Source organism: Humulus lupulus, chromosome 5 (assembly GCF_963169125.1).
Source record: "Humulus lupulus chromosome 5, drHumLupu1.1, whole genome shotgun sequence".
Lineage (NCBI taxonomy): Eukaryota > Viridiplantae > Streptophyta > Magnoliopsida > Rosales > Cannabaceae > Humulus > Humulus lupulus.
Window position 1 is genome coordinate 158,852,296 of NC_084797.1, and position 20,231 is coordinate 158,872,526.

The window sequence follows — 20,231 nt, forward strand, 5'->3', positions numbered from 1 at the left end:
TTAATTATTTATTCAAATTACTTTGTCAGATAAGATCTGACAACCTGATAACTAATTCAAATTAATTATCTCTTGAATTAATTATCAAATATAATTAATTATTTGAATAAATATTAATCTCTTAAATTCAAATCCAATTTGAACTTATCAGATTATTTTCTCCCACTCAAATAAAGATATTTAATTAATTCTACCAATTAATTAAATCCAAAATTTTCAAAAATAAATATTTAATTTATTATAATTTCGAAAATTATAATTAATTAATTATTTAATTAAATTTCGAAATTAATTTAATTATTTAATATAATTTCGAAAATTATACAATAATTAAATATTAATTAATTTTGTTAACTACAACTAATTTGTAATTAGTTAATTAATCACTATTATCATATAATTGCATATTTAGCCTCAAGAACAAATTTATTCTTAAATATGTCTTTAAACTATTTTCCCTTCATATCAACTCTTACCTTGAACAGTGTTGATAGAGCCGCTATGGGGACCTATGGACCTATAATTCTAAGCTCCAATAAATTTGAGATTATTAATTAAACTCTTTAATTAAATAATCTTAATTTATTAATCTCATGATTATTCCACTATAAATATGAGACTGCACTCTTGTAATTATAGACATTTCATTTACTGAGTACTTTACAATCATAAAGCGTCCATTGATATAATCATTGCATACAACTTGACCCTCTGATAATGGTTCATAATTAATCGGGAATAAATTACCGTTTTACCCTTTTAATTATCTCTTGTTTCCTTAAGTACCATTGACTCTACTAGTGAAGGTTAATTCATAACTAAATTATGAATTTGAGCTCAATAACTTTTCAGTCCCAAAAGTCAACCCTTAAGAGAACCATCATTCAATCTCTTGCGAGAAGGCATAGATTTCATATCTGTATACTATGTCCCCAGCCATCTATATTAATGAGTTCCCAAAACAAAAGTTTCTAGCCTGATCATTTTGACAGACTCTAACAAGTGAATCAAAGAACTCATATAACATAAACAGGAGTTCATAGTAACTTCAGGATTAAGATCTATTTGTATATGATCATCAGTTGATATATTTAATTAATACTTCGAAACGGTATTTAACTAAGTATTAATAAACATATCTGATCCAGTTCTATATATTCTCTAATATATAAAGCACATCCACTAAAGTGTCCTACCACACTAGTGATCTGGATCTAGATCACATGTATTCATAATACTAGTGGACCGTACTTGTAGTAATTAATCTAAAGATTTCATAACTTTATTTTACTGTGAACTATTCAAGTTCATTTATCTCAAACACAATCCTCCCGTACTAATACGTGTTTGAGATCACATATATGAACTTAGGAATTTTCCTGATATTTACATAATATTATCATAGAATAATATAGTCCATAAAATATATGCATAACAAATTCAATTCATTTATTTATTTCATAAAAATAATGTCTACTACATATGCTTTCAGGGCACATTTCCAACACACTTCCACTTTCTCTCCCTTTTTCTTCGGTTTCCCTTTCTTTCTTTCTCTCTGATCGATGCACGGCTGGGTTCCAACGACGCACGGCTGGGTTCCGATTGACGACACACGAGGACCCGTCTTCTCTTCGGTAAGCTCTCTCTCTCACTCACTCATGGTCTGTCTCTCTTTTGGCATCTCTCTCTTATGTTTGTATTTCTCTCTTATATTATTTTGCTGCTACAACTTTTCAGATTCTTCTGTCTTTTCCTATTTTGGTGGTTAATATTCATCATCTATTTCTTTTATTCTTAAACTAAATGTATTTAATATTTGTACAGGTTATATATGTATTTATATTGAACACTATAGAAGAGGACATTAATTAACGAATACATGTATTTTATTGATTCGTCTAGCCTAGATACTGGTTACTCTGGTTTTTGGTAAAGAAACTATATATTAGATGGTAAACTTCAATTAATATAAAGATTGGGTTGCGAAACTTAACGGGTGTTTGACATTTTTTTCTAAAATAATTTTTAAAAACAAAGTTGTAAAAAATAGAAAATTTTAAGAATAACAAAAGATTATTTTTAGTTGTTCTCATTTTTTTTTTTTTTGTCAATTTTTTTTCTCACATAACATTTTTAATTATTATTATCTCACATAATTTTCTCTCTCATTAATTTATCTTTCTTCACTTTTTCTCTCATCAATTTCTCTAACATCACACTCTCTCTCATCACTTTTGGTCTTCTTATTTTCTCTTTCATCACTTATTATCTCATATTTTCTCTCTCATCACTTTTTATATCATCATTTTCTCTCTCTTTATTTTTTCTATCTCGCCAATTTCTCTCTCATTACTTTCTTACCTATTTTTTTTCTTGCATCAATTTTTTTCTTCTCAATTTTTCTTCCTCAAAATTTCTCTCCTTAATTTCCATTACTTTTTCTTTCACATTACTTTTATGTCATTATTTATTACAAACTTTTAAAAGATTTTTCTCTTTGTAAATATATTTATTAATTTTTTATTTAAGATTTTTTTTTAAAATTATTTTTAGAAAATATTAACCAAACACTTGTTGTTTTTTGAAAACTGTAAAAACTGTTTTCTGTTCTCATTTCTGAAAACATAATTTTGAAAACAAAAAACAGAAAACAATGCCATGCAAACTCTTAAGTTTCACTTCAAGTTTGAAACTAGAATCATGTTTGAACCATTCTCTTTCTCCACTTCATATTATGATGTTAGTATAACAAATAAAGACAACCAAAGACAACTATTACTATTTTTACTTGTGATTTATTCATGTGCATTCTTGTGATTTAATTATTTGAGTTGATCCCACTGAAAAATTGACAATGATAGAGTCACTGAAATGTCTCATTATGTTTCTTTTTCCTCTTTTACTTTAATTATATGCGAATTTATGTATGTATATATGTATGGTCAACAATTGTGACCCTTTTTTGATAATCCTACGACAGAACAAGTTGCATCTAGTGAAGAAGTGTGTGGGAATGGCTGCTCAGATCAGTAGCAAGATCAACTTGTAAGCTTTTATCATATTGATCATGTGGCTTATTGTCTCCACACTTGGTCAAAGCCAACTAAGCTTGAAGTCTAGTAGTAACAACAACAACAATACTTCATCTCGAGATGCCTTTGACTTTCACTGCAGTACTACTAGTACTAGAAAAGGATCAGGTGATATCTTACCTATTATATAAATGGCTATCTAACAGTGTTTGGTATTTAACGGATTTTGGTATGGTTTAACAGAATTTGTTACGAATTTAACAGAATATGCTAAAAAAAAAGTTAAATTTAGATAAGTCATCCAAACTGAACAATTGCTTCTATTCCCAAAAAATACAATAATTGGTTCTTTACACAATCAAATAATTAATGTTAAAAAAATTAAACAATACAACACTTCAGAAGTACACATCCTTTCAAGAGTACACAATCCTTCAGAAGTACACATCCTTTCAAGAGTACACAACCATAAAAAATTTCCCTGATTTTGTTTTCATATATATATTTGGTGATTAGCAAGAAGTACTCAATTCATCAAAATCAAGAAGTATGGCCAAGTTGTTGATATTTACTACTGCTGATGATGAAGAGACTAGAAGAAACAATCGTGAAGAAGTGGTTAAGAAAATTATAAGAGATACAATGGTGGTTGTGAATGCATCGATTCGTAAAATACATATGAAACTTGATGAAGATGTTAGAGACGAATGGAATATGGATGACAGAATGAATGCATACACGTAAGTATATATATATATATGTAAATATAATATTCCCTTTTGATTTTCAAAGTTTAAACATATATTAATAATAGATTGCGTTAATTATATTTTAACATATTACCCATTTCCATGTTATACAGAGCTGTTTACAACGTTTTCTGTACGAAAGACATACATGGTTTTTGGCATTATGTAATTCGTGAGTTTTATGATAAATATGAGAGCATTTTGACACAAAGGATTTCAAACTATGTAAGCTTCGTGACTTAATTCATAGGTTTTTTTTTTACCTAGAATAAAAATGAAATCATATAGATTCTTTATTAAAAACATGATATTATTAAGTTTGTGTGTTGGTGTAGGTGATTCCTTCATTGGAAGATATGTACGGCGAAGAGTTCATGATTGAAATTGTGATACAATGGACAGAGCTAGAACAATACAAAAGATATCTTCAGATAATATTTGCTCGTGTGGAGAAAGTTGCAGCGCATTTACATCTAGAAAATCATTCATTGATTGATATTTGTAAAACTCAATTCTGTGACAGGGTATATCTATTCTATATAATAAGTGTGTAGATAACGGAAATTCTTGGTTTTAACGGTTTTTTTATTTTTTTAATGTTAACTTTAACGGAATATTCTTATATTTAACATAATATTCGTATATCTAACGGTAGTTTGTAAATACTTAAACTTAAATAAAATAAATAAATAATTAAAAAATTAAAAAAAGGTATTTTTGAGATATTTTACAATAATAATTTTTTATAAAATAATAAATAATTAAACAAATTAAAATATGATATTTTTGAAATATTTTACAATGATAATTATTTTAAAATAATAAAATTTAATTAAACTTAAACTCACTTATTAGAATAATATCATATTAAATATATAATATAATCTACTGTTAATTAGTAACAAATTGATTATTTTTTAAAAAACTAGCAAGAAACTTAAATTTAAAATACATGTATAATATTTAATATTACATTAAACATATAATATATAATTGTCTCTTCCAAATTAAAAAACTAGAACAGATATAAAATTAAACAAAAATAAATAAATTATTTAATTAAAATATGAAATTTATTTGAAATTTATATGACATTAATATAAATTTAATAAAAATAATTAATAAATTCTATAAATAAAACTAAGTACCTACGATACAATATATATAAATATATATATTTTGTGATGAAATGAGTCAACTTTCTAACTAAAAATTTAAAATGATTTTATTATATAAATAAGATGTGATTTTCTTTAATAGAACGGAATTCACAAAACTATTTTATAATATCAAATTGAAATTTTCCTAAATTATTTTATTAAATTTATTGTGTTACAAAATGTTCATATTATAAAAATACTAAAAGAAAATATATAGTTACATTTGGTATATTATTGTTTAATTTAATTATATTTTTGATAAAAAATTATAAATATATTTTAAATATAATACAAATTTTTATTAAATAAATTTGAGCTATTTTTTCGTAATAAAAATGATTTGTACTGTTGAATTATATTTATTTAAAATCAATTTAAATATGATGTTATTTATTTAAAACCATTCTTTCAAATTTGAAAAAAAAAAATGACACCACACACCACATCCCTTGGATGTGTATAGATATATATATATATATATATATTAGTAATAGTAGGTGAAGACAGACTTAGATGCTTTAGTATGTAGACACAGACTGGCATACTCACATGAAAAGGCTTGGAATCTTGATCATTTAACACTGATTATTACTTAGAAGCTTGGTAAGTATATTTTGGCATTATATGCATATAAATTAAATTGTTATTGATCAAACTTATATTATTTTCTGCTGGTGAATGATTTATTTAGGATTTGGTCTTAGTCATTAGAATATAGAAGCCACAGAAGTTTATTATATTAATTACGAAATTGTGTTGATGTAGATATTTTCTGTTTTAGAATGAAAACAAATAGGAACATATATAATTATAAGTATGAATCTTATAAGACTAAAATGCTTCTTGTTATTACTCTAATACTAGTTTTGCTTTCTGTTTTAGTTTTAATTTGTTATTATAAAGAAAAAATCACCCATTGCTTTTACTTGATTACTTTAGAGTATATTTTCCATGTGTATTATGTTTCTCTTTGCATAATCCATATAATGGAAGTTGCAGAACTAAATTGATTGAACTCAATTATATGAATTCTATTTCACCAGTTAAAGTATGTGTACTTTGTTATCTTTTTCTTCATCCTTTTTAGAATCAATTGTTCAATTTAATTCATGTAATCAATTCAATATGCTTGCATTAAAGCACTTGAGATTCATTTGTTTTCTGTCATTTTAATTTTTCTATAAATGAAAACCAATTAGAATTTTTTTTAAGAACTAGACTTCACACCTAAATAAATTGTTTTACACTGATTCTAAACTGGAGAGTTTGATTTTGAAGTTAATACTTTTTTTATTATTGGTTTTCCAGATAAAGGTGATATCTATTAATCAGAGGATTGTGCCATCAACAACAAAAAGGGTAGCTGTAATTTTAGATACTATGAATAATTGTTGTATGTAATTGAATTTTGTTAGCTTTTATTTGTGTTTTTACAAGATAGAGAGGTATTTGTATGAGAATGGATTGTTGATAAAGGCAACTATTGTTGAGATACTCTCATTATTTTTTATTTTTTTTTTGCCATCATCTTGGGTTGGATATTTATTTATACTAGTTATATATAATTTTGATTTGTTGATATTTTTTTTGTTATTTTATTTTATATAAATAAGTGGTAATTTATTTTATTTCTTGTATGATATTTAGTGATAGTAAATAAATGTCGGCGTAGAGAGCAATTACGACAGCTAAAGATTTTGGGCATAGAGAACACTTACGACAGTTAAAAAATGTCAAGGTAAAGAGAAATTACGACAGTTATTAACTGTCGGCGTAAAGAGCAATCACGACAGTTAAAAACTGTCGGCGTACCTACCTCTATGTCGGCATAGGAAAATACGGCAGTTAGCCGACTGTCGTCGCTACTCAATAACGATAGTTAAAAATTGTCAGGAAAGCTCAATTTTGTAGTAGTGATTCTATTCAGATAAGTGACTACAGTGTCACACCAGGGCCCGTCGCCCTAGTTACGTGACCATAGAGTCACCCCAGGGTCGCTGCCTTAAATAAATGACTAATAAGTCATATTAGATCCCATTTCCCTAGGATATAGGACTATAGAGTCACCCCGGGCCCACTGCCCTTTCCTTTGTATAACCAGCCTTAGAGCTGGTCAAGTGTACCTAGTGCTTTAATTTTCCAACGACCATAGGGTCGGTCAAGCGTATATCACGTTCCTGGTTAGGCCTAACCATATCGACCAGTGCTCAACGCACTATTGCGTCTTTGATTTATAATTCAATGCTTTCGATTAGCGCTCAACGCGCTACTGTCGTCTTTGACTGATAAGTCAATGCTTTCCAATCAGATAATGCAAACATGCATACATCATTTAACCATTATTCACATACAGAATATTCAAGCATGATTAATCAAGCAATCATAAGCACAATCATAATCATGCTCATTCACAGGGGCCCGAGCCCTACTCAAATCTATATTTAACAACTAGACCAAGCCCTAATCACATATATTATGTATTGGGTGTGGTTTTCTTACCTTTGGTCCAAGCACAAGTTAGTTAGCTACGACCCCCATCAAGATCTTGTTTTGAGCCCTAGCGGTACCCTAGTCACAACCATAATAAATTATATCCATCAATATCGAGTAAATAAAGTCTTCCAAACCAAGTCCTAGTCTCCAGGACCTCGAATTCTACTAAACCGGGTAGTAGAACTCTTCCTGAGCCCTTAGGTTTGAGTTTCTGCCACCCAAAACCTAACTTGGACAAAATTCCTCATTTGAGTCGCGGCGCCCCTCACAAGCGCTGCAGATCTCTTTAAGTTAGAGAACCCAACCTTTTTTTCTCTGGACACAGGCCGCAACGCGATGGTGGTTCAGGGAACCTCCTAGGCTTCTCGGTTCATAAAGGTCATGGCGCCCCAACCTGTTCACTACAAACATGAGACACATGTCTTTGTTTCTGATACAGACAAGGACAATCCATTAACCTTAAAAGAGGCTATAGATGATCCTAAAAAGAAGAAATGGCAAGAAGCCATGAACAAAGAAATGAAATCCATGTATTCCAATTCTTCCTAGGAACTTGTAGACCCACCTAAAGATGTCATGCCCATTGGGTGTAAATGGATATACAAGAAGAAAAGAGGTGTAGATGGGAAAGTGGAGAATTTCAAAGCAAGGTTAGTAGCCAAAGGTTACACTAAGAGAGAATGTGTTAATTATGAAGAAACATTTTATCCTGTGGCAATGCTGAAATCCATTTGCATTCTCTTATCCATAGTTTCCATGTATGATTATGAGATATGGTAGATGGACGTCAAGACAACCTTCCTTAATGACTATCTTGATGAAAGCATCTATATGGTACAACCAGAAGGGTTCATCAAGAATGAGGAAAATCAAAAGGTGTGTAAGTTGCTGAAATTTATGGATTAAAGCAAGCATCAATATCTTGGAAGATCACCTTTGATGAAATAATTAAAACATATGCCTTCGAACAGAATGTCAAAGCATGTGTATATAAATATATCAAAGGAAAGGTGGTGGTTTTCTTAGTTCTTTATGTGGATGTCATTCTCCTTATTTGCAAAAATGTAGAGACACTATCAAACGTAAAGAATTGGTTTGACGAAAAGTTCCAAATGAAATATTTGGGTGAGGCAAGCTATGTTTTGAGAATCCAAATCCTAAGGGATAGGAAGAATAAGCTCTTGGCACTTTCTCAAGCTAAGTATATAGATAAATTGCTTGAAAGGTTCTCTATGGAGAATTCCAAGAAAGGTCAGTTACCGACTAGACATGGAATTACTCTTTCTAAGGAGCAATGTCCAAAGACACCTCAGGAGGAAGAAGACATGAGAAAGTATCCCTATGCTTCAGTAGTTGGGAGTCTTATGTATGCTAGGTTATGTACTAGGCCTGACATATGCTATGAAGTTGGGATTGTAAGTCATTATCAATCAAATCCAGGTTTAGAATACTGGATTGTAGTAAAGCACATTCTTAAGTATCTTATGACAATGAGAGATTATGTGCATGTATATTCAGGGGTGAGTTAAACCCTACTGGATACACTGATACTGATTTCAAATTAGACAAAGATAGTCGTAAGTCGACGTTTGGGTCAGTATTCACTCTTGGTGGAGGAGATGTAGTTTGGAGAAGTATTAAACAATCTAGTATTGCATATTCAACCATGGAAGCCAATTATATAGCAGCTTGTGAAGCAGCTAAAGAATCAGTTTGGTTGAGGAAGTTCTACACTGATCTGGAATTAGTTCCAGATATGGAAAAGCCACTAATCATGTACTATGACAACAGTGGAGTAGTAGCTAATTCCAAGGAACCTAGAAGCCACAAGAGAGGAAAGCATATAGAAAGGAAACACCATCTGGTTAGAAAGATTGTACACATCGGTGATGTGACTATTATGAAGATAGCGTCGGAATAGAACTTGGCAGACGATTTACCAAGACACTTCCTACAAAGTCGTTTATGGGTCATGTATGCAACGTGGGATTAAGAGAAATGCCTCACTTGCTTTGAGGGCAAGTGAGAGATTGTTAGGATTAATGCCCTAAAAGCATGTAAAGAAATTTTATTAATTTAAAAAAAAATACAATTTTATTATATTTGAATGTTATAATTAACGTTTGAAATAATTATATAATAATATCAAGAAAATTCCTTATTCATTTATGAGAATATGATTTTGTATTAGTAAGAAAGAATTAATATCATATATAATGAATAAAATAATCAGTAACATATTAAAGTAAGGAATCTTTAATGAATGGTTACTAGTGCAGTTTACTAAGCATACGAGATGTGAATGATCTAGATTCAAATTACTGATGTGGATACACATCTTAGTAAATGTGTTGTATAAAATAGATTATATATGCCATGACCGATGAGAATTAATTATCTTTATAAACCTGTTGTTTGACATACATATTTAGTTCTTATCATAATAGATGATCATTTGTAGATTAGTCTAAATTCTGGGTATTCATGAACTTTTGTTTGTGTTTATTGGATCTTTTGATTTACTTGTTAAGATTTTTTAGTATAATGAGGCTAATGACTTTTGTTATGGAGATTCAATATCATGAATGGCTGGGAACATGATTTACAATAATGAATCCATACTTTCCTAGAGGATCGAATATCGGTTCCCTAAGGGTTAATTAAGGAACTTAATAGTTATTGAGCTCATATCTATAATATGATTATAAATTAATTATTCGCTAGTGAATTAATGGCACCTAAGGATCAAGAGGTAATTAGAAGGGTAAAACAGTAATATTGACCAGCTATCATTAACAAACCAATAAATGGACGACAGAACTACATTTATTGATTATATCAATGGACTACAAGAGAAAACTCTATAAATATAATTCTATAAATACTTAGAGTGCAATTCTATATTTATAGTGGAGTAATCATGGAATTAATAAATAAGATTATTGGATTAAAGAGTTTAATTAATAATCTGGTTTATTGGAGCTTCGTATTACAGGTCCATGGCCCACAGATCACCTCTGTCCTACACTGTCAAGGGTAAGGATGTCAAGAGAAAGATTTATAGAGAGAATGACTTAATTTCAAAGGAATTAATTTTCCAGGGCAATGAAATAATTATGTGATAATTATGGGCAATCAATTAATTATGAATTAATTAATTTTTTAACTATATAGTTTTTATTTTGAAAAAACTATAGGTTAAAATAAATATTAATCATGTTTGGATTAATATAAAGGTAGATTAATAATTATCTTATTTAAAATAAGATTTTTGTTTATTTAAAACTGTTATTTTAAGATAAAGTTAATTTTAAATTAGCTAATATTTATTTTGGGATAAATATATTCTCTTAAATATTAATTAAATTAACAAATGAGAAATATAGGGATAACCCTAATGGTGTGGAACAGCAAGGTCGAAGAAGCAACATGCGAATTAGAGTTAGACATGCGTAATCAGTATCCCGAGTTGTTCAGGTAAATTTTGAGGGCGAAATTTTTATAAGGAGGGGATAATTGTAATGTCCCAAAATTCCTAATAAGGCTTAGTGCCTTGATTTGGGGGCCTAGGAGGGCAATATTGGAATGATATGTGCTTATATATGAAATAATTGGATTAATTATTATGTATTTATGTGAGTTATATTATGATATGACTATGTTTGCATGTTTAAGTGTATTAAATATGCATGTGGGCCTATTTTTTTATTAGAATGACATTTTAGTAATTTTGACCCGTTGAGGGTATAATTGTAAATATATGAGTTTTAGGATTGAGACCACATTATTATGTGGATATATTTGAGTTAGTCGGCACAAGGCGATCCTAATGAGCAAGTTAGCAGTTTAGTCACAACATGATCAAATACCCGGCTCGGGGTGAGCCTAGGGGTATTTTGGTAATTTAGTACATTATCGGGATTTATCATGTAATGGGAAGTTAATTGGAGACTAATTTGGAAACTATGAGGTGTTAATTGAGATTGGTGGGAAATTTTGGCAAAAGACCATTTTTCCCTTGGAGGCATTAAGGAACTAATTAAGAGCTAGGGGCGTTGTGGTCTTTTCCCCAACTTTGGACAAACTTAGGCTAGTAAAATCCTTCAAAAATTAGTAAGAACACTCAGCAGTCTTCACTCGCTCTCGCTCTCTCTCTCTCTCTCTCTCTCTCTCTCTCTCTCTCTCTCTCTCTCTCTCTCGTTACTCTCTCTCCCTCTCCCTTTGGTGAAGTTTGAATTTTGAGACGAATTCTTGAATTTAAAAGGCTTAGAGGTGATCATAGAGTTGAGAATTGAGGAATTACAACTAAGGGTCAACTTATCCAGTTGAGGTAATGATTTTCTTCCTCTAAACTTACTGAGTTTTCACTTGTTTTTGGTGTTCTTGAGCTTTAAGGCTCAACGTGATGATTTTGAGTTTTAAGAGGGATTGGGTTGAGGTTGTGGTGTTATTGTGTTGTTTGAGGTATGCTAAACTAGTTTTGGGATTCAATTTTGGCCTTGGTTCACGTTTGGGTTGAGTTTGGAGAGATTTGGCTTGGAGGAAAAATGTTGAAAAATTGGGTTCGCAGGGTTGCCTTGCGGCGCTGTTCTTGGAGCACCGTGGTTCGCATGAACCCAGAGGCTAGGGCGATTCCCTGAATCGCCTCGGTGTCGCGGTGCCTAGTAGGCTGCGCCGCGGCGTGTGTCCAAGGAAAATATGTTAGGGCTCTTGCTTGTGGCGTGCCGCGGCCCTTCAGGGGTGCGCCGCAATGCTAGTTGGAAAGATAGCCAAAGGGGATTTTTGAGTGTGAGGTTTCAAACCTAAGAGCTTGGGAAGGGTTCTACTACCCGGTTTAGTAGAATTCGAGGTCCCAGAGGCTCGGACTCAATCCAGAAGTCGTTATTCACTCGATATTGATGGATATATTTTATTATGGTTGTGACTAGGGTACCGCTAGGGCTCAGAAAGGGATCATGCTCAAGAATCATTTCTATTTATCTAGTGCTTCGACCAGTGGTAAGAAAACTGCACTCATTCTATGTTTAGGGCTTGGCCCGGTTATAGTACATGGTTATCACTATGCTGAGAAATTTTTATTAAACATGTTGTACGCCCTAATTTTCCACGGGCTATTAGCGAGCTGAGATATGGCATAATTATATCAGCCACATGGATACCACGTGGCCGGGGCTACTGTTGTCAGGTCCTACCTATTTAGCTCGAGGTATCCAAAAGTTTATCAAGATTATTTAAGGGCCGAATCAGAGATATGAGGACCGCGGGTCGAGAAGGCATCCAGCCCGAGGCACGAGCTGGAGTTGGAAGCTGTGACCCCTTGTAAAGTCAACCACGCAATGTAAATGTGCATATATCAGACATCACGTGTCAAATATATCCATGAATTCTCGGACACGCAGCATGAACGTGCGTGTTCAGGCACCCACGACTGGGTTGGGCCGTGCGGCCCATTATCCCTCTTACCTATTAATTAGACCACACTTCATCTGTCAGGTTTTAGGAATTAATCATGAATGTCACAGAAGTGACATGATGGGTAAGAAGGTCACGGGATGACCCCCCTTACCAACTCATAGGTGCCCTCTCCTATAAATATGGAGACCCTAGGAGTTGCAAAGGGTTGAATTCTATTGTGTAACAAAATACCCTGTAAAGAATACCAAAAATATAGCAGTAATATTGGCAGGTGGAGTAGAAGGATTTTAACCTTTGAACCACCTAAAAAATGTAGTCGTATCTTCAGTTCATATTAAGATCATTCATCTGTTTCGGTTCATCACTCAGCACTAATCCCTTTCTCTTATTTTCTTAATTACCTGTTGGCGAAGAACCGCGTTAACAGTTTGGTGCTTTCATTAAGAGCTTGTTAGATTGGTTCTATTGCAAATACCCAACCATGGTGATCACTCGATCAAGACATGGTAACGAGGCGGACCAGCATTGTAATGCCCCAAATTTCCTAATAAGGTTTTGTTGACGGTGTGAACTCGTCAACTAAGTTAAGTTGGAAAAATTGTCAAATCAAGATCACTAATTGGAAAGCTGTAAAAACTTGAACAATAACTCAAGAACAATGATAGAACAATAATGGGGAATTCAATCTTTCATTCACACTTAAGCCTCTGCTACAGCAAAATTTCCAACCCCTCATCAGGTAGTCTTAGAGTTCATTTTATAGTAGGCTCTAATGGCCTTAGGTACATAATGGTCCAGGGGACCAAGTGGGACGTACGTACTGTGTCAGGGGAGTGGCTTCAGAGGTCGTGGTTGTACAACCCGTACAGGAGCAGGTGTCAGGAGGGTATCTCCACTACTTGTCTGTACCCATGTCTGATGCGTGGTGGCAGGCGTAGTGGCGCAGGAGGTAGTGGTGTCGGCTCTGACCTATGGCCGTACGGACCATGATCCTTACCCCATCAATCTCACTGGCACTGGTACCCGTACTTAGTACTTGGTCGTACAAATACCCCCCATTAGACTCGTACTGGATCTCCTAAGCATAAGGATCTCGAGGTGTAAGGAATGGGACCCTTGGTGTGAGGTGGAGGTCTTGGGTCCTTGGTATGGGGTATCCGAAACCTCCTGAGGTCACTCACGAGTCTGAGCGATAGGCATGTGGCCCTGGAAGATGTCTAAGGATGCGTGGTGAGACGCTCTCCTTGCGACCCCCTTAAGGACGTGGCTCCCTAGCTATCCACAGGGTCGAGTGCGTTGTGGATGTGACCCTCATGAGGCCAGGGGAGCCGAGACTCGCGAGGCCACTTTGGGAGGCGTGGCCTAGGCATCTCGCGAGGCCACTTGAGGGATGTGGCCTAGGCGTCTCGCGAGGCCACTTGGGTGGCTTGGCCGAGACCTCTCGCGAGGCCACTTGAGGGATGTGGCCTAGGCGTCTCGCGAGGCCAATTGTGCGGCGTGGCCTAGGCGTCTCGCGAGGCCACTTGGGTGGCGTGGCCGAGACCTCTTGCGAGGCCACTTGAGGGATGTGGCCTAGGCGTCTCGCGAGGCCACTTGTGCGGCGTGGCTTAGGCGTCTCGCAAGGCCACTTGGGTGGCGTGGCCGAGACCTCTTGCGAGGCCACTTGAGGGGTGTGGCCTAGGCATCTCGCGAGGCCACTTGTGTGGCGTGGCCTAGGCGTCTCGCGAGGCCACTTGGGGGATATGGCCTAGGCATCTTGCGAGGCCACTTGTGTGGCGTGGCCGAGGCCTCTCGCGAGGCCACTTGAGGGATGTGGCCTAGGCATCTCGCGAGGCCACTTGGGAGGCGTGGCCTAGACATCTCGCGAGGCCACTTTGGGAGGCGTGGCCTAGGCATCTCGCGAGGCCAAGCAAGGCCACTTGGCATCGACTCTACGAGAGCCGAACCCAGACTTGTGTTGTGATGGTGCGATGGCTTCCCGAGACGACGGTGGCCCAAAGGCCTTGCCTCGGCCTCATGCTTTCTATCGATAAGATTATGAGCATCAACAGGTTTAGGACCTTGATTAGGAGGCCGGGAGGGCCATAATTGGTTTATTATAGTATTTAATGATAATATGCATGTTTACATGAATTATATTATTATATGATGGTGAATGCATGCATATGGGAGAATTAATTATTGTGAGGGTATTTTGGTAATTTGGCCACTGTGGGCGTAATTGTCTATTTTGGGTGCATGGTTGTGATTAATTAATATAGCCACATTATAAGGTAGATTGGTTCGAGCTATTTGACATGAGACGATCATGAGATGTAAGTGTTCGGTCTAGTCATAACGGGTTTAAGTTCGGGGCTCGGGGTGAGTCTCGGGGTGAATTTAATGATTAGAGCATTACCGGGAATTAAAGGGTAATGGGATATGATTTATTGGTATTTGGGAATATTGAGAATAGCGGGAATTGGAGAGCGTTAATTATAATTAACAAGATAGGAGGGAAAGGACGGTTTTGCCCTCGGAAGCTTTTAGAGGGATTTATTTGGCTTAAGGGCATTATGGTCTTTTGACCCTAAGGATATATATGACATGAAGGCTGTAGAAAATACAGAACTAAAACAGAGCCTATCCTCATCCTCTCTTCCTCTCTCTCCCGTACAAACTTCTTCCTTCACCCTTTCTTTGAATTTTGAGAGCCCAAATTGAGGAGTTAAGCTAGGAAATCAAAGGTGGAAGCTTAGGAATTTGGTTCAGCCATTGAAGGAGGTTCAAACTCGGATTTGAGGTAAGTCCACCCATAATTTTTTGGTTTATACTCTATTTTGGGTTTAAACTTTCAGCTTGTGATTTCATGGTTAATAGTTGGAATTAATGGAAGTTTAGTTGATGCTTAATTTGGGTTTTGATGTGGGTGAGTTGTTGATAATGTTTGGTGGTTAAATTGGGTGTTAGGTTGAGGTTTGGAACTAGTTTGAAGGCTGGGTTCTAAGGGAATATGCAGGGGAGGTCGAGCTGGTGCGTTGCTGATTTTTGGCTGATCTGGGTAATGAGCCGCGGCCTGGCTTTTGTGTGCCGCGGCCTAAGGTGGCTTCTGAGGCAAATATGCCTCTGTCAGGGAGATGAGCCGCGGCATGGCTCTGGTGAGCCGCGGCCCATCAGGGCAGATTTGACCAAAATTGTGTTTTAAGCCTAGGGATGCTTACCATAGGCCTCGGGGTTGATCCTACTACTTGGTTAAGTGGGGATTGATGTCCCGGAGGCTAGATATTGGATTGGGGACTTATATTGATCATTTTTATTAATGGTATCCTATATGTTTGGTTATGACTAGGTGACCGCTAAAGGATTAAGAGTTGATCGTTCTCAAGGGTCGTTCTTTTAATCGTTCTAGCTCGACTTTGAGGTAAGAAAACTGCACCCTGTGTATATGTGACATGCATGGCTATTAATGATGCATGTTGGTTGATTATTGAGTATGACATACATGGCTATTATTGATGCATGTTGGTTGATTACTGAGTATGACATGCATGGCTATTCTTGATGCATGTTGGTTGATTATTGAACGTGACATGCATGGCTATTATTGGTGCATGTAGGGTTGTGGAATATTATGCATATGATGCATGGGAAACATGTGATTAGGACATGCTTTGTATGCTGTGTATGATATCGTTCAGAGCTTGAGCCTCTGTGTTTATGCATAGTCCTAATTGTACTAATACCTGTTAAGTAAGCATGCTGAATACCTTGTTTATGGATAATAGACATGTGATATATGTTTGGTGGCATGGCTTACCTGTGTATGGCGCTGACTTATTAGTAAGAATCGACAATGGTGTCAGATCCGTCTGTGAAGCTGTGACTTATCAGTTAAGTTCACAACGGGCTGGACACTGGTCGTGTTTCACTGACCCAAGGGTCAGAAGTGGCAGTGCGTTGTAAACGCCGGGCCAAATGGAGATTAGATCTAATCGAGGTCGGCATTGAATGACTCATATGGGATATTAATGCTGGACTGACTGGAAGTCAATGAAAACTATAAGCGCTTGCCTGGTCTAACACTAGATGATCATCAGCCAAGGTATATGACCCCAGTGACTGTTTGTCACATGGCTGGGGGACGCTGTCCTTAGTTACGACTCTAGGGTCGAGAGGATGGTTATGTTGGTGACTAATCACCATGCACCTATCCTAACCAAGCTTATGAAAGAATCACTTATCAGTTGAGCCCTGGTGACCCTATCGTCACATGGCTAGAGGGAGCTATGCTCATTATTGTGACTTTTGGCTATTGTCACCTATCTGTATGGACCGTTGGTTCCGAATGGTTATTATGGTTATTGTTGATATTATATCATGTTATATTGTGTTTTCTTGCTGGGCTTCGGCTCACGGGTGCTATGTGGTGCAGGTAAAGGCAAGAGGAAGCTGGACCATCCTTGAGTTGAAGAGCTTAGGTGATGATGTGTACATATGCAGCTGCTCGTCCCCCACGGCCAAGGTTTAAAGTGGAACTAAGGTTGAACCCTGTTTTGCCGCTTAGAACGGCCTGTTGTAAATATTTTCTGTAATAGACTCTGAAACTTTATTTTCGGGATCCCAATGTATATATTAAACGTTCTAGTGAAACGTTACACCCTAACCGAAATGTTTAATCCCTAAACCGCTAATCATACTTAGTTACGCGTTTTTGGCCTAATGACTTGATTAGCGAGTTTTGCACTGTTTACAAGGCACACCGTAACGGTCCCTGGAGTTTGGGGCGTTACAAGCATGATGGGCAGGAGGCCCATCATGCCGCCATCTCCGGTGAGCAAAACCTTGAAATTCAGCAGCGACCGGGCAAGTAGCCAATAGGCCAGGATGACACTGGAAGTTCGGCACCCCAGCCACCTAATCCAAACCCGGACTTTTACACGGCAGTAGAGATGGAGAATGCTCAGCTGAGGAGTCAGCTGGCGAAAGCTAATCAGCAGATTAAGGAGGTGTTGGCCCAACTACCCCCTCTTACAACCGACGCTAACGTCGAAAAGAGGCAAGGCGGGACTCATAAGTCCCGCCAGGGTAATCGGTCCAGGCCTAGCCGCTCGGCCAGACCTCCGACATCCAACTCTACTCCCTCGTCGCACCGCCGAGAGGCAACCTTCGAAGAACTACCCAGGGCCGAGCAACAGTATAGTCGTTTGGTCCAAACTTCAACTCCCAGCTCACTACCAGCCTCGAGCGCACCCAGGAAGGCTCGAGGGAATTCTAAAAGGAGATCCGGGGAGGGCTCATGGTGACAACCTATCCTGGCCAGCCGTCCTGCGCCCCACTCAGATTGCCAGGCGCAAGGCCTGCAAGTTGGCAGGGCCGAAAGGCCCCTACCTAGCCTGATCCGCCCTGACGGAACCAGGATTGCATCCCTGGTCAGACATCCTCCTTCACCGATAAGATATCTGTCTCCTCCTCGACCCATCCGAGATATTCCAGCTTATGGGAGCAGCAAGAGAAACCCACCTTCCGCAGGACCTTCCCATCGTGGCAGGACGCCCAGAGAAGTCCCGGATCCTCAGCCCCAAAGGCGGGCTCCGAGCTTTTCTAACAGGAGCTACTGGACCGGAATTCGTCGAAGTGACCTTTCTGGCGGAGACCTGCGCCAACGCCTAAGCTCGGCGCAAAGTCCTCAAGCCACCCCGAGGGGCGACCTACGAGATCGCCTTAACTCTCATAGGGGGGACCCGGTAGGAAGTGGCAGCCATGCTCACTCAATGGGAGACCTGTCCGAGATACATGACGGTGGGAATGTCCCAAATAACCTACCTCAAGATAGGAGAGGAAATAACCCCGGAATAACTAAGGAGATCAGGACAAAACCCTTGATCGCCTGGCTTAGATGGAGGAGCTAATGAGGAAGCTCCTGTCAGAGAAAGAAAAAGACGAATATGATTCGGGGGATGAGCTTGAGCTCTTCGCCCCCAGCATAGCAGCAATGGCATACCCGCCCGGTTTCCGTATGCCGCACCTGTCCAAATTCAACGGAGACAGAGATCCGTCAGATCATCTGGGTATGTTCAATACCCTGATGATAGCCCACAACATTGGCCCCGAGCTGAGGTGTTTAATATTTCCCTCCACACTGACTGGGCCGGCCAGACAGTGGTTCAAACAAAGCAAAAAACAGTCAATCAACTCCTGGAAAACTTTCTCTGCTGACTTCAAGAGAGCATTCCGAGCCTCCCAGGCTGCCCGCGTCAAGGCCGACTCCCTGGCTAACGTGAGGCAACAGCCCGACGAGCCTCTGAAGGCTTACCTGAGCAGGTTTGCGAACGTCGCTGCTCGGGCCAGAGACGCAGATGATAGCTCCAAACTCATGGCTTTAAGGACTGGAATCCTCGTCGAAGGGGGACTCTGGAATGAGATACAAAGGAAGGGATTCAGCTCAGTAAATGAATTTCTAAATAGGGTCAAGGGGTGGATCAACTTGGAGGAGGCCCAAGCCTCAGCTGCAGGAACCAGCCAGGTCCCTGAGCAGCCCGCTGGAGTGGGAACGGAGGTCGTGACAGTGACCCAGAACGTTTCACAGAATAACCAGTTTTGTGGAGGCAAGAGAAAGGGGAACGGCGAGGGCAACCAGCACGGCCCCAAGAAGAATAAGTCTGTGGAAAAATTTAAGCCGGTCTACGCGACTTATACGGAGCTCACCCATTCTAGGGAGAACATCTTCCTAGCAAACTCTGCTCGCCTCCCCTGGAAGAAGCCGGAGCCGTTAAAGCACCAGAAGGGGAAGCGAGACCCCTCCAAGTTTTTCTGTTTCCACAACGACGTTGGCCACAATACCAATGATTGTAGACACCTGAAGGATGAGATCGAGACTCTCATAAGAGCCGGCCCCTTGGCTCAGTATGCGCAGAACAGAGTTCCTGCAGCCCGTCCAACTCCGGAAGTCCCGATCACTCAGCCCAGGTCTCGGGTAGATCAGGACGTCCCTCCTCCAGTGACAGGAGTGGAGATCTCCACAATCTCTTAAGGTCCTCATTTGGCTAGCACAAGCAGAGGTGCCCAAAAGAGGTACGTCAACGAACTTAAGGCTCATAACGGAGTAGAGTTCGTCCCCGAGAAACATCTGCCAAAGCAGCAGCGATTGGAAAGGCAACCAATCATTTTTACTGAAGAAGATGCCAGCCACGTTCAGTTCCCTCATAACGACCCTCTGGTCGTAGCAGTGTAGCTCGCTAATCGGAGGGTTAGGAGAGTGCTGATCGATAATGGGAGCTTGGTAAACCTTCTATTCTGGTCCACGCTGGAGAAGATGGGTTTGACTGTCGTCGAGCTGAAGGCGACCTCCATGATGCTTTATGGTTTCTCTGGAGAAGGATCTGCGGTTATAGGGACGATCG

General features: G+C 37.8%; 1 long non-coding RNA gene across 1 annotated transcript; it reads left to right on the top strand.

Annotated features, from left to right (window-relative positions):
• The first annotated feature begins 1,578 nt into the window (after positions 1–1,578).
• LOC133780685 (uncharacterized) lies at positions 1,579–6,525 on the top strand. Its single transcript, XR_009869511.1, has 3 exons — positions 1,579–1,637; positions 2,984–3,203; positions 6,253–6,525. It is a non-coding gene; the product is annotated as an uncharacterized LOC133780685 (long non-coding RNA).
• Positions 6,526–20,231: the final 13,706 nt, after the last annotated feature.